This window comes from Cavia porcellus, unplaced genomic scaffold, assembly GCF_034190915.1.
Source record: "Cavia porcellus strain 051 isolate PalLab524CR breed Dunkin Hartley unplaced genomic scaffold, mCavPor4.1 scaffold_1, whole genome shotgun sequence".
Taxonomy (NCBI): Eukaryota; Metazoa; Chordata; class Mammalia; order Rodentia; family Caviidae; genus Cavia; species Cavia porcellus.
In genome coordinates this window covers 106,632,277-106,646,918 of record NW_026947484.1, presented here as the reverse complement: position 1 = coordinate 106,646,918, position 14,642 = coordinate 106,632,277, and the positions used below count along the sequence as shown (strand labels likewise).

The 14,642-nt window shown below is 44.2% G+C and overlaps 1 non-coding gene across 1 annotated transcript; it reads right to left on the bottom strand.

Annotated features, from left to right (window-relative positions):
- Positions 1-206: 206 nt before the first annotated feature.
- Trnan-guu (transfer RNA asparagine (anticodon GUU)) lies at positions 207-280 on the bottom strand. The gene has a single exon. It is a non-coding gene; the product is annotated as a tRNA-Asn (tRNA).
- Between the last annotated feature and the right edge of the window lie 14,362 nt (positions 281-14,642).

The window sequence follows — 14,642 nt, the reverse complement described above, 5'->3', positions numbered from 1 at the left end:
AGAGAGAACAAGGACTTGAGGGGACCAAAAGGAAAGGAGAGTCTTAGGTCTCTATGTCTGAAAAGTCTAGGTTTTTGATTTCCCCAGTAGATCATCAGGTCTATTGGGCTTTCCAGAAGAGAGGTGATTTGAACTGGGAGGGAGGCAACTGGGCTCCTCTGCAGTTGAGAGGGCAAAAGTACCTTCGTTGCAAGAGTATCCCGTGTCGTCCCTGGGTGGGCTTGAACCACCAACCTTTCGGTTAACAGCCGAACGCGCTAACCCATTGCGCCACAGAGACATGACTGTACTCCTCTGTGGCCAGCATAAAGACTGAAAACGCAGGCCTCCAACCCCGAACCCCCACCAGGAGTGCCCTGGGTCTGGCTTCTTGAGCGACTTCCAAAGCCTGGTGCGGCGGGAGAGCTCAGGGCTGTGACCAGCAGCGCTGCAAACCTGCGCTCCCGGGACTGCGAGGTGGGAGGAGCAGCTCGGACGCTTCAGAAGAGCCGGTGCTGGGAGACCCAGCTGGGCTTGGGGCGGCTCCTGTGGTTCTGGGCTCTGCCCGGGCCCGGGAGCGAGCGCCCCCTCTCCTCCTGTCCCCTCCTGTCCCCTCCTCTCCCCTCCCACCGACCGCCCAGCAGTGGCCTCCCCCCGCCCGGGCTCCCCGGTTGGGCCCTGCGTGCTTCCGGACACCGGGCTCGCGGGCGTCGGCTCGGGTCCACTCGCGGGGCGCTAAGTGGGACCTCGTGCAAGGAACCCCATCGCCATCCCCAGGGTGAAGAGCCCTCAGCATGGAAATGGGACTCTTGCTGAAGGGGAAGTTGTGCTTGCACAGCCTCCCTGGGTTGAGTTCTCAGCCTTGGGGATTGAGCTACCCGCGGTGGGAGGAGGAGGAGGAAGAGGAAGTGGAGCCTTGGACAGGGGAAGAAGCTACCAGGGCCTCTGGACTCCAAAGCCCTCACCCAAGAAGAACTGCTTTTGTGGCCACAGGGAAGGGAGGAAGAGTTTCAAAGTGTTACCTGCGCTTTCCATGTACCAGAATGAAACTCATTAATCTCGTTTAAAACAAAATTGGATGAGCTGTTTCTTTACCGTGGCAACACCAGGATCCAGCCAGCAACAAATGGGAAGACCTTCCCAAGGATAAACTGTCCCACAATCAGAAAGAAGACTAGGCATCTGGGAACTCCTGCTTTATGCAATGTGGTTTTTCACTGGTTTCATTCTGTTTTGTTTGCTTTGATTTTATTGTGTCTGATGGTATGGGCAGCAATTCTGAAGAGAGCAAGAGGCACTGTGGTAGCCATAATTTCCAGTTATCCTGTTTTGCAGTTCTGTATTGCTTTCATTGTTCTGGATTAGCTTCATTCGATTTTGTTTTGTTTGATGTTATTCTCTTTAAAATACTAATAAAAGTAAAAGAAAATTCATCATCTGTGCCTTCCTCAGTAACTTCTGCTTTAGACTCAAATTTGGAATTTTTAGGTGAAATGGGGTCTAAAGCAACACTAAATAAACTTCAGAAATCTTGTAGCTTGTTTCTCTTTAAATAGATAGTATTCAGGTTAACACCCTTTGACAAGGATAGATTGGGGCAGTGAATCCTTCCTGGCACAGACAGGCTCATGGACCACCTGAGGCCACCATGGTTACTCTGTTTTTATCTTGGGTTCACAGTGTCCAGGGCAGACCCCACCACCAGCACCAGCAGCACTTGTAGGCTGCCTTGTGTTCACTCCTGCCCTCACTTCCAAGGAGGTTCCTCCCAGCAAGTCTCTGCCCCAGCTGCTGCCACCTGCTGTGTCTGCCTTGCCCAGCAGCTTATCTCCTTCCTGATCCTTAATGTTTTATTCTGCTCCATAGTGAGACAGAGCACAGTGGCCAGGCCAAGGCTCAGCATGTGAATCAGGGCTCCAGTGGCTCCTCGTCTGTTCAGCGACCTGCCAGGAGAATAGAAGAAAGCAACAGTGATTTTCCGTACTAACATTCAAGATTGCAGACTCACAGCAGAAGGAACTCTGGGTCCTTCCACAGTTATACTTGCTAAGTGGTTGTTATTGCCATGAGAGTGAGGGCCCCCACATGTATAACACTCGCATGTGTAACTCTTCAGAAATCCCAGGCCACATCCATTGGCTGGCCTGGACTGAGGCACTAAATGAACACAGCTACCCAGAACACAGTTTTTGAAGGGTAGAGGTGCAAACTCTGAAAGGATACAGTGAGATACTTATCACCTTGGCCACAAATGGTGCCTGGATCTAGGTAAGAGAAAAGAACCCTACATGGAGCCTACTCATTGCTCATAGCAGCAAAAATCTGCCAACAATGTGCAGAGAGACAATTGTTCCCAAACAGGCTTTTTATGGTGTGGGCTGCAAACTGGTAAAGGTGTCCAAGGGAAAGACATTTGTCTTGTTTTGTGATACTGTGGGCTACAAAACTCAAGGTCTTGCATAAGCAAGCTAAGTATCTACCACTGAACTACATGCCCAGACCCTAAATTGTGGCATTTATGAGAAACTTTGAGTAGACAAAGTTATAAATAGGAAACTATCTTATTTGGTCACATTTGACTCACAAAAAGGCTTCTTTGAGACTGCATAACAGCCGGACGTGGTGGCACACAACGGTAGTCCCATCGGTGAGGAGGTAGAGGCAAGAGGACTGCTGCAAGTTCAAGCCCAGCAGAAAACACATAGTGTGACCCTGTCTCAAAAGGTAACAACAACAAATACCTTGCATAATAAATCCATTTGGAAACACTTCAGCAACCTGTCTAGACACTTTCTCTTTCTGATCTGAGATCATATATTGTCAACCTCCAGGTGTAGCCTCAGTGACTTTGAGAAGGTAAAGTGGTTTGTATGTAAAGTAAGTAAAATTTTAATCTGACGAAGAAATCAGAAACACACTGAGAATTAGATGAAAGAGAAGAGAAGAGAATCAGCATAGAGAGGTAACAAAGAAGCAAGTCTTACTTAGCCCTTGGAAAGGAGAGGCCTTTTGAAGTATTTTGTTTCTATAGAAGAGAAAAGAGTCAACCTTCCAGTTGACCTTCCAGTAATATTATGGGCTAGCTGTTTTAACACATGGAAAGCATTTGAAGGACACGTGACAGACAAATGCCAGCAATGTTTAACTGTTTGGGAAAACCAATCCCCTACCTTAGTGTGCTTTGATGCATTAGATATCCAAGTAGTTAGCTATTGCCAAGAAATATTGTTGGGTGAAATGTTAGTTTTTTTCTGTGTGTATGTTGGGGTGATTTTTAAATAGAGATTTTCTCTGATTTTCCCTGTGGAGATGAAACTGAACAAACCAGGAGCACCGCTGAAGATGCTGTTTCTGAGGGTCAGTTTGCTCTTGAATGTGAGGAGCCACAACATGTCGTCTTGCTTTTCTTGGTGAAAAGCCATGTTGGGTAGTTACATGACTATTTGAAAGACAGGAGCTCTGACACCGAATATTGATTCTCTTGCTGAGGAGCCAGGCTAAATTCAGGATGAGTCATAAACATACTTGTGCTCCACAAGCAAATCAGCCTTTACACTAACAATGCAAGCTTAGGCTGTGGCCACCCAGACCCAACACACAACAGCTCTGACCCACAGGACGGACTTCAGATTTCATGTACCTACATCAACAAGCTGGGCCTTTGTTCTCATACCTCATCCTAAACCACAGTACAATTGTTCCTCTAGTCAGTTTTCAATCCCCAGGCCAGTGCTTGATGTTTCATGTCTCTGAGGGTCCTGCACACTCACGTGGAGGAAGCAAGTGAGTTCGTCTCATCATCCCACACCACCCTGTACTTCAGCACTCAATGAGAAGAACACTTCAGTGTTGGAGACCACAAATTCACAGTGACTGGTTTTGCCTATTTCTCTGTGGGATGAAAGGAAGCATTGGGATTGTTGATACCACCCATCTGGTATTTCCTCTTGACTCTTCTAAGCACAAGATCATCTTTGCCTTCTTCAGTCATTTGAGGATTATACTCAAGGACAAGATACTTCTAAGCATAAGATCATCTATGCCTTCTTAAGGGTTAGACTTCGGTCAAGGCACTTCAAAAATAAGATCGTGTATGCCCTTTGGAGTCGGAGTCTTTGGAAGAATTGTAATCCTTTGCTATCCCCACCTATCATTATATAGACCACATAAATAGTGGCTGTTTTGGGGTGGAGGAAGTTGGATCCAGGGACTTTGACTTTCCAGCCATTGTGAGAATACAACCCTTGTTTCTGGTTTTTTAATTTTCTGGTGACATTTTCGATATTGACAGCTGGGACCCCTGTCTGCCTTTCAGATATTCAACATCTTGTAGAGCAGACTGCTGTGCTCTGCAGTTCAGTTTACCACTAACACCTGGGGCATCCCAGGTGTTACACTTAAACGTCAACATTTATCCTGGTTCTCTAACTTGCTGTCATCTTTGAACAAACATCCTTCCAACAGAACCATTTGTTTTCAGTGTAATTTAAATATGATGCTTATCAACCAGGTGTAGGTGATGCATGCCTGTAATTCCATCACTTGGGAGGCTGAGGCAAAAGGATCACTGTGAGTCCAAAGCCAGCTTCACTCCATAGGGTGTTCAAGGCCAACCTCAACTGCATAGTGGGTCCCTGTCTCAAAAAACAACAACAATAAAAATGCTGCTTACATTTGCTGTGTATCCCAAAAGCCTATTGCACTTGATCACATCATTCTATAATTTCTTACCTCTATTCACATAAGCAGATTAAAAACCAGCCTGCCTAAACCAGTGTGGCCTACACCATTCACTTGTCCGAGGGGATTCTGAGTGACCCTTCCACATCTTCAATCTAGGCATGACTGAAGCCTAAATGCATGTAGTCCCCATACCTAAAAAGACAAACATCATGTTATTCAAAAAAGACAAACATCTCATTATCTGTACCCAGCTTGCCTCTGTGCTGGTCAGTCTCAGGGTTTTGCCAGTAGTGCAAGCCAGGAACAGTGTACTTATTGCTATACCAGGAATCAGGGAGGCAAACGTTCCCTGGTTTCATTCCACTGGATTCCAGGGAAACAACACTTTTAGTCAGTTTAGGCTGCAAAAGAAAATGTACTAGACCGAGTAATTAAAGTTAAAGGGATTTCTTTTTCACTTCTTTCGGCAAGAAATTTCAAAATCAAAATGCCAGCAGATGCACATCCTACCCTGGCCAGGTGTCTGTGAACTGCTTGCAAATGGACTAGTGCAAGAGGGGAAGGGAAGAGAAGAGTTATGGAGACAGTTGGAGGAGGGCAGGGGTGGGAAGAAGCACAGGTGGGAAGAATCAATGGGACACTTTCTCCTCCCACTGTGGATATAGACAAAGAGCACCGGACTTTATTCTCTGGGACACCGATCACATGATGAGCCCTCTGGTCCTCACCTCTCTAAGGACCCACTCCAAATACTGTGGTGCTGATGGCTAATGTTTCAACACAAAAATCCAAACATTTGGAAAGGACACAGACACAGTACAGAACACTAGCACTTGAGATTTAGGAGAAGCAGACTGCACACGTTTTGGAGCTTTTTGGAAAGATGAAAGCAATCACTGCTTTGATCACTGTTCTGTCCTGACTGATTTTATTCGAATTTGTTACGTTTGACAGTATCAAGTCTGAGAGTATAGGCAACTGCTCTGAAGACGGTAACATTCACAAGGATACCCATTCTGATTTGACTATTACCTGCTTTTGAAGTCCTATAATGTCTCCAATGTTTTATTTTTATTGATATTATTATGTACTGCTATGTTCAATATTTTTGTGGTGGTACTGGGGCTCGAACTCAGGACCTCATGCTTGCCAGGCAGGTGCTTATGCTGCAGAGCTAAATCCCTCACCCTTGTTCAGTTTTCCTATGCCTGATGATATAGACTTCTATAGAAGATAACAAGACACATCTTAGTAACCACTATAGATCTCCTTATACTGTGGTTTTAATCATGTGTTATGTCCATCCTTTTGTTTTGAATGACCTTGTTCTGTTTTCTTTCTCATTTGATTTTGTTCTTTTCAAAATAAAATAAAATAAAATAAAACTAAATACTGTCTGTGTGGAGTTTTGAAGTGGCGTCCTCTCATGGGAGGCGAATGTGAACCAATGCTGTGACTGTTAGAGAGGGCTTTAGGGAAATCTTACACCTGATGGCTTGAGCTATTAGTTTCTGAGATGGCAAGTTCAATACTGCATTTTGAAGTTTGATTTAAATAAACAAACAAACACACAAGGAAACAAATGAGGAAGCAGTGATGCCTCAAGAGAAGGCAAAGAATGTTGGGTGTTAGTGTCCACTCAGACAGGAGATCCTGCATCACTGAACTGTGGCTTTGGATCTCCAAGCTCCCGCAAGGTTTCCCTCCAGAGCTTGGGGCCCTTGGCTGACTCCCCATATCCAGAAACCTCAGCACCTGCAGTTTTGGCACTTGTACAGTTCAGAAGCTCATACAAGAGATGGAACAGCAACCACCCCTGAAGACAGCAAGGCATTGGCCTCCAAGCACTTGGTCCTGACCAAGGACAGGCATCCCAAGTCTACCTAGGAACCCTGGCACTGACCTTCTCCCCGTCTCCCCAGTCAGACAGCCAGGCCTGTGTACTTTCCTGCAAGCCCTTTCCCTGATTGCCTTCTAGCCTTTGGACTGATGGGGCCCTTGGGTTCCTACTTCTGGTGCTTGTTTTGTTGGAATGTACTTGTCCCAGTGACCTAACCGAGATCTCACATTTAGTCATCACAGGGGCAAAGACTGACACCGTAGGGCCTTTGGCTGTTTGAAATTATAGAACTTCCAACTCAGGCTAAGTCAGGTTTTTAGGTCATTCTTGAATTTACTTGTAATCAGGTTATAAGTTTCACTGTAAACATGAATTTAGGGGCACCACCTGGTGTATCAGAACACAGAGGTAGCCTGTGCAGACCTCAGGGGCACAGGATCTCCATAGGGTCTTGAGATTGTCATTAGTGTCAGAAGTATTTTATTTTTCCCCAAATGACAGCACCTGAGGGGTGAACCATAATTTAGGGCAAATCCAAATTCCAGTCTCAGCAAGTGTAGGCATTTTGCTCCCTCTCCCAGGGTTACTTACTGACCTGTACTTAATCTGGCCTGGCCAAAAAAACCTGCAGGATGCCTCAGGAAGGGCTATGTTGCCCCCTGGTGTCTATATCTGGGATGGCACAAGGCTGTCCTCAAGATCCCACCAACTGTGGGTATCCTGGTGGAGCTGGAACAGACCTTCTCAGGTCAAAGAAAACCAGCCGCAAAGCACACATGCCCAGCCAGTGCTCAGGATACTAGAAGTAGAAACCCTGTGTCTTGGGGACTGATCAAGGTTCATGAGGAACCTCTATTTCTATTGCTGTAGCCGTGGGAGGAGGTGTCCTTTCTCAAATATAAAGCAGGGGAGCTTGAGAGAATTCAACCATCAATGCCTTCTGAGGCACTGTGGCCATGCCTGAAATGTAAGCTCCTCAGAGGCTGAGACAGGAGGATGACAAGGCCAATCTTGATCATTTGGGGGAGATTCTGTCTCAGAAAATAAATTGATGAGTATAACTCACACATAGAGTGCTGGCCTGGCATGAACAAGGCACTCACACAGAGATTCCAAATTTAAATGTAATTTTTTTCCAAATTTTAATGCAGTTAATGAAATACTTTTTAGCCTCAGAGTCTTTTTCTAAAAATAAATTCAATGGAACATTCAGCAATTTTTTCATTTTTGTTTTTGTGTCTATTTCATACGTACTTGCACTATTTAAAAACAAAAGAAGGCCCAGGATATATGGCTCAGCTGCTCTCTGCCTGCCCGTTAAGCATGAGCTCCTGATCTTGATTCCCAAACCTTCCCCCTGCCAAAAATAAATAAATAAACAAATAAATAAATAAATAAATAAGAGTATGTAACGACTGAGTTTCGTGAAAGCATATTTGGGGCTGAGGATATGGCTCAATGGATGAGCGCTTGCCTGCCATGTTGCAGGCCCTGTGTGCAGTCCCCAGCAAGGAAAGCATGTCCAGGAAAATGATGCCATCAGTGTTTAACTAATGTCAACAGAAGTTATTTTTCAATCTCACATGTTTGCAATATGAACACATATAAAAGTTACAGGAATTCTAGTGAGTTCGTTCCACTCTACCACTTGCAGTGCAACCCATGGTGAGAATGAAGACACCAAGACATATTCATAGTTGTGGGGAACCAAGGGGGTCCTAAGTGCAGCTAGGTTAATGCTTAACAGGAACAAAGGCCTTGACCCAGAGCCCAAACCCAAACCCAGAGTCTTTCATTAATTCTCCATAAGGGGAGAGGCGTGGGAATGAGTGCCCCCTAGTGGTGGGCAGTATGTGAGTGCTATGAGCTGGGCTAGGTTGGAGGCCTGAAATCACCTCTGCAGTATGCAGAGAGGAGGATATGCAGAAATAGTCATCTGCATAACGCAGTTACAGGCAATATCTAATGTTTGGGGGTCCATAGCTCAGCTCTGATGTGTAATCTTTTATTCCCTGGGAAGTCATAGCCTCTTACCTGGAGGCTGGATCCAGCCAACAGCATGGAGCTTGGCTCTCCCACCCCACCCCACAGAACCACCACACTGGCTCACACATGGTTTTTGGGAGCTATGGGAGTGGGGTACCACTGACCTCTCACCTTGCTTCAAAGAGTACACGTCAGCACCTGGGCTAGACTGATTTGCATTGCTTAAAGCCAGTTGAAGGGATAAGGAAAAGCCCTAGCCAGCTCTGTACATAGCAATACATGGCACTAGGGCCATGTTTATCGACAATGGAGATAATTGTTCCTCTTTCATGGTGAGTCATCCAGGGTATTCTTCATATACATGTTCCTGTATTGCTTGAATTATGAATAATAAGCATTCATAATTGTGTAAAAGATGAGCATAACTTAAAATTAGATTAGAAGAAAATTATTATAAAGGTGTTAATATTCATTAAGTCCAGGGATGGAATTTAGATGAGTGGTTTTCTTCTTCGTCATCGTCTTCTTCTTCATCTAGTTTTCCTATTTTTTAAGTTAAAGAATGTTGGGTAACAAGAGTAGAATAGATATGGAAGGGATATGGGGCCAGTAGCAAGAAAATATAAAGGAGAGGGAAAACACATTTTAGAGAGAACCTGGGGATGCACAGCCAGTCTGCCACCACCCTATCCTGTGTCTCTGTCCTCAGAGATGAGAGTGCTCCTTTCCTCTGGGTACAGGGAGCACATCTCAGCTGAGGATTTGCTTCAGGGGAGAAGGAGTGGGAAGAATCAGAGCCTTTCTGCTGCTGCTGTTTGCACAAATTGCTTCAGCTGCCAGTTTTCACTATGCCCAGTGTCTTGTTTGGGGGTAGCATGTCCTGAGTCCCGCACTACACAGGATACAAACTCAGACTATAAATATGGGATACACATGGCTAGGAAATTTTTGATGAAAAAATGCAAACAATGAGCTTTAAATTTTTTATACACGACTGGATGAGTTTTTATTCATGTCACGTTTTTCTCAAAGTTACCTGTGCTTCAAGTTGTTGTAAAAAATAAGACTCTCTTCATCCCCTCCTAGATTTCTTGACCTGTGGATACCGAATTTCAGCAGTTCTACCCATTATTCGCCTATCTTTGCACCTCTAAATGTTGGTATTCCTGTTTTTCCATCTCAGACTCTAAATTACAAAAAACCCTGGAGTTTTGTGCTTCCCTTCCTACCAGTCCGCTCTTTAAAGTCAGCAAGGCCACTGCCATAGCTTTCCAAAGCTAGAGAACTAAGAGGTGACACTTTGCTCCTCAGAGTCACTGGAAACTGCAAGACCCAATGCCAGGCAAACACCTTGCTACTTCAGAGAAAATCCTGCTTCGGGGCAGATGAGCACAGTTTGGGAATCTACAGAGGAAAAAGCCCACTTCCATGCCTGTTGTTTCTCTTTTCTGCTGTCCTGTCTTCCCTTTCTCCTCAGTCTCCATCCTAGCATCTCCCACTCTTGGGGTCAGCGGTGCCCTGAGTCCTCCAGGCTGCGCTAGCTGCCAGCTTGCCAGGGACCCGAGTGCCATGCCGTGGGTTGCAGGACTCAGCAGTTTCATTTTGTGCTGCACATTCGGACAAGGAACCTGATCCATGAAGCCATTTCCCAACCTGATTAAGGGCGGTCAGCAGTGTCCCAGTGGAGACATCAGAGCTAGCAATTCACAATGAAGTGCAAATCTGAAGCGCCAGAGAACAAACATGCACAGTGCAGTAAGCTTCCTGCATAAAGTGCAGTATTGTGAACTTTGGGCTCCAACCTTGGACCCCAAAGAACACACAGTCACCAAGGGCTGAGTTCATGCAGGCCCAGTTTTTCTGATTTGTACTTTCCTTACCCCAAGACAGTCGGTGCAATTGTGAGGTGTCACAGGTGAGAGACAGCATGGATCATGGGGTTTAGTGGCAACTAATTTCCCTGCAGGACATCTTCACCCCTGAGGAAGACCGAGGGGCACCCAAAGAGAGGCAACTCCTATGCCAGCGAGCTCCAGTGTAGGCAGGGTGGCTCAGGACGGAGCAAACAAGCTTGCTGGCTCAGCAGTCATGTTCTGAGACTTAAACTCGCCGAGAATCTGGCTGGACCTCAACTCCTAAGGAGCAGATGGATAGCACAGGGGACAAGGCTGAGCATCACAAAGGGCCTGGGAGCAGAGGGACATGGAGTCTTGATATATTCAGTGCCTTATGCAGCTCCTATCTGGAAAGGACATGTTCTGTCCCATAAACTAATGGCAAAAGTCAAGTACTGGTTTTTTTTTTTTTTAAAGTTTTGTGTTTTACATCCATCTATATCACTGGAGGCAAGGCCCTCAAATCCCTGATGTCAAATGCTTCAGAGACAGCTTGTGAAAGGCCAGTGCTGGGCATTGTGGGGTCCAAGTGCCACTTCAGCAGTGAAGGAAAAATGCCTTCCCGTCAACTAAACAGAAAAGGCTCACCAAGATTTGTATTAAGACTGCTGACCTGAGAGCCAAGAGTGCTCACCACTGCCCCACAAGGCTTATGTGGACCTGTCCTGAAACATGCTCAGCGGTATCCAGACATATAGAGCATCCAGTATGCCTCCCCATTGAGCCAGAGCATCTCATTGACATTTTCAAAAATGATGCCAAATTCCCTTTGGGCTTAGGGCTGGAAAGCAGCCCTGGGAGCCTCCATCATAAGCCATGTGCTCTGCCTCACTGTACCACACTTGATGCCCTGAGGTAAAATTTCTGCAAACCACAGTGTGATTTCCATTTGATTGGGCTTTATATCTTTCCCCCTGCCCAGAGAACAGCTATAATTGGCAGGGCAGGGCAGGAAATGGCACTTTCTGGGTTCCTGACCACACAGCACAACTACCAGGCACCACCACAATCTACTAGAGTGCACCAAGCTGGCTCAGCAATGGAGCAGAAGCTTTTGACATTTTATCATGTAATTCTGGAGTATCTTTCAGTCACTCTGAACTAAATTTCACCATGCATGTATATTTGTTGATCTAAAATAGAAAGAAATTAACAATATTTAATGTTTAGATAAGACACTTGAGCCACACCGCACTCACTTTTTTCATTTTTATTGGTACCGGGGATCGAACTCACCACCGCCTGCTTGCAAGGCAGGTGCTTATATGCCGCTGAGCTAAATCTCCAGCCCCATTCACCTTCTTTGACTCTGAACTGATCCTAGGCTGGCCAGGCCAGGAGGCAGCGCTCTGACACTTAGACTCACTGTTTTCTGAGTATTGACCAGGTTGATTCCATTCTAATTTTTCCATCATAACCCCAACTTTTCATAGTTTTAAGAAAACATTCGTGCACCAAAGTTGCTAAGGCAAAGAGTACTGTAGCCATGTTCTCTTAGAGTATGTGCAGTATTTTGGGGTGTGTGCTGTGTTTTTATGTACATAAAACCTCACCACACAAAATAGCAAGCAGGCACAAATTTCAAGAGGGCATTCGATGACTGAGATGTAGTTACTTTAAGTTCCTAGGAAATGTCTGGTTCATATAAAATAAGCATTGGGAAAGGAGTGAAGCCTGCAGGTGGTAGAGCTGTCTCTAAATTTTTATCTCTGGCTATCACTGGAGCCACTATAGTGAGTTTTGTTAGAGTTTTCTGGTGCAATCGAGAAGCAGAAAAAAGAAGAGAGTGAAAGTGGCTATTTGAGGACATGGAGAGAGGAGAAGAGCCCACAACCACAGGGGTTTGGCTTTCTCCTTCTGGCCGGATACAGAGGGTCAGAGGGTAGATGACCTCTGGTCAAAAGTGGCACATGGAGCTGGCATTGATTTCGTGTGAGGAACTGATTGGCATTTTCTTGGCGTACAAAGGGGAAACAATTTTGGGCTGCAGGGGAAGAAGAAAGGACTGACCGTCTGGGATAGTGTTTCCACTTTGGCCTTCCATCATGTTAGACTATTGCCATAACTGTACAATAATTTATACCAGGGCAAGAATCTTTGAGGTATAGTACTAGAAACTATTGAGAGTGACTGCCCTGGTTTTGTCATGATAAAGCTAAGTTACATTTTAAAATGGATGTTAAGGCAACATAAAATTCTAAGCACTCAGTCTGGGAATTACTTCAGTGGCTGAAGCACTTTCTTGCCTGGTAAGTGCAAGGTTGTGAGTTCAATCTCTGGTTCCAACAAATAAATAGATAAATAAATAAAATTCTAATCATTCTACACATGTCCTAAGTTTGTGCACACTGCAAATTACTGTGAGTGCTTTGTGAAGAATTGTTGGCTCTCATATGAAAAATGTCTGTTCAGAAAGTGAGTATGCCATTGGACAGGGTTCTAGAATCTTCTTAAATGCATCATATTAGATAAAGTAATTTTCAGATTCACTGACTCCTTTCAGCATTAACGTACCTGCAGATGTTTCATTTTTTAACAATTTTAATAAAAAATTTTGTTTATCCAGACATGGTAGGACATGCCTATAGTCTCAGGGCTGGCATGCCTGAAGCACAAGGACTGCCCTGAGTTTGAGATCAACCTGCCTATATAGTGAGTTTGAGGCAGCCTGGACTATCTAATGAACCTTATCTCAAAAGAAAAGAAAAAGAAAGAAAGAAAGAAAACCTGTTTATAAATTAGGTAGAGGAACAGACTAGCAAAAATAATTAAGAAGAGTAATTAGAACAAATTATACAACAAAAAGTATTTCAAATGTATAAATTGCTTGGCTTGGGAATTTGCTATTTTTCAGGTTCGAGTTGCTTATGGATGACTAAAACAGAAAAAAGTGAAATTGTGGATAAGGGGACTTCCATAAAGTAAGGCAAAGGTCATCACTTAGTCATCCAGGAGACCTCAGTGGTTCATCAGGGCAGCACTGAAGCCCTGATATTGCTCATCTCCAAGCACTTTCAGATCTATCAGAGTGTGGGTAACTGCCTTCCCTACTTTCACTCAGTGTGGAAACCATGTGGGTACAGAATCTGAACGTGCCCGTACATCTATTTCATAAGAATGAAATACCTTCATCTCTTTCTGGTTTAATGATGTTAAAGTTCTCATCCTATGATCATGGAAGTGTGCCAGGAGACTATCAGCTAATAGAAGATGATCTACAATATACTACACAAGAACAGAATATTGAAAGCTGTTAGAGAAAAGAAAATATCAAAAGCTGTTAGAGAAAAGAAAAATCTATAAAGGAAAACCTATCAGCATCACCACAGACTTCTCAATACAAACCATTAAATCAAGAAGGGCTTGGAGTAAAGTATTTCAAGTCCTGAAAGGAATCAATTTCCAACCCAGATTGATGTACCATGCAAAACTATCTTTCAAAATTAATGGAGAAACAAGATTACTTCCATGACAAAGAACAACTGAAGGAATTCATGACCACTAAACCAATCCTGTAAAAAATACTGAAGAACATTCTAGAGAGAGATAAAAAAAAAGACCATGGTTCCTGGAACAGGGAAAACAGTAGAATGGAGGGGGAAAATTAGGCAGTGAATAGCAGAAAAATAGCATGGCAGAGACGAGCCAGTACATGTTGGCCATAACTATTAATATAGATGGCCTTAATTCTCCAATAAAAACAAACACAGGCAGCATGGATCAGGAGACAAGATCCATCAATATGCTTTACACAAAAAATGCATTTGACTTGAAAGGGGGTTCATAGACTGAAAGTCAAAGGGGAGAGAATGATATTCTGTGGGACAGGGACCCAGAAAGAAATGTCAGTAGCTTGTCCATCAGCTGCAGACTGCATAAGAAAGCCATGGCACTTTTATATAGTGGAAAGCTACTGAGCTATAAAGACAGATAACTTTGAGGCTCTTTGTAGGTAAATGGATACAACTTGAGATCATGCTCATGAATGAAATGGTTCAGAGTCACATGGGTGAATATCGTGTTGTCTCCCTAGTATGAAGAACTAGAGGAGTTGGTGGGATCCAAAATGCACAATACACACTGTGAAAGTGAAGGGAGAAAGTATCTAAAAAAAGAAGTCAGTAGTCATTAATCTATTATGGTGATTTGAAACCCTATTTTTCTCATTGTTCTATTTAATTTGCTATTTTTCTGTTTTGGTTTTTGTAATCTTATTATATTTAATGGAATGGAGAGCTGTTTCAAAGATAAAATATATT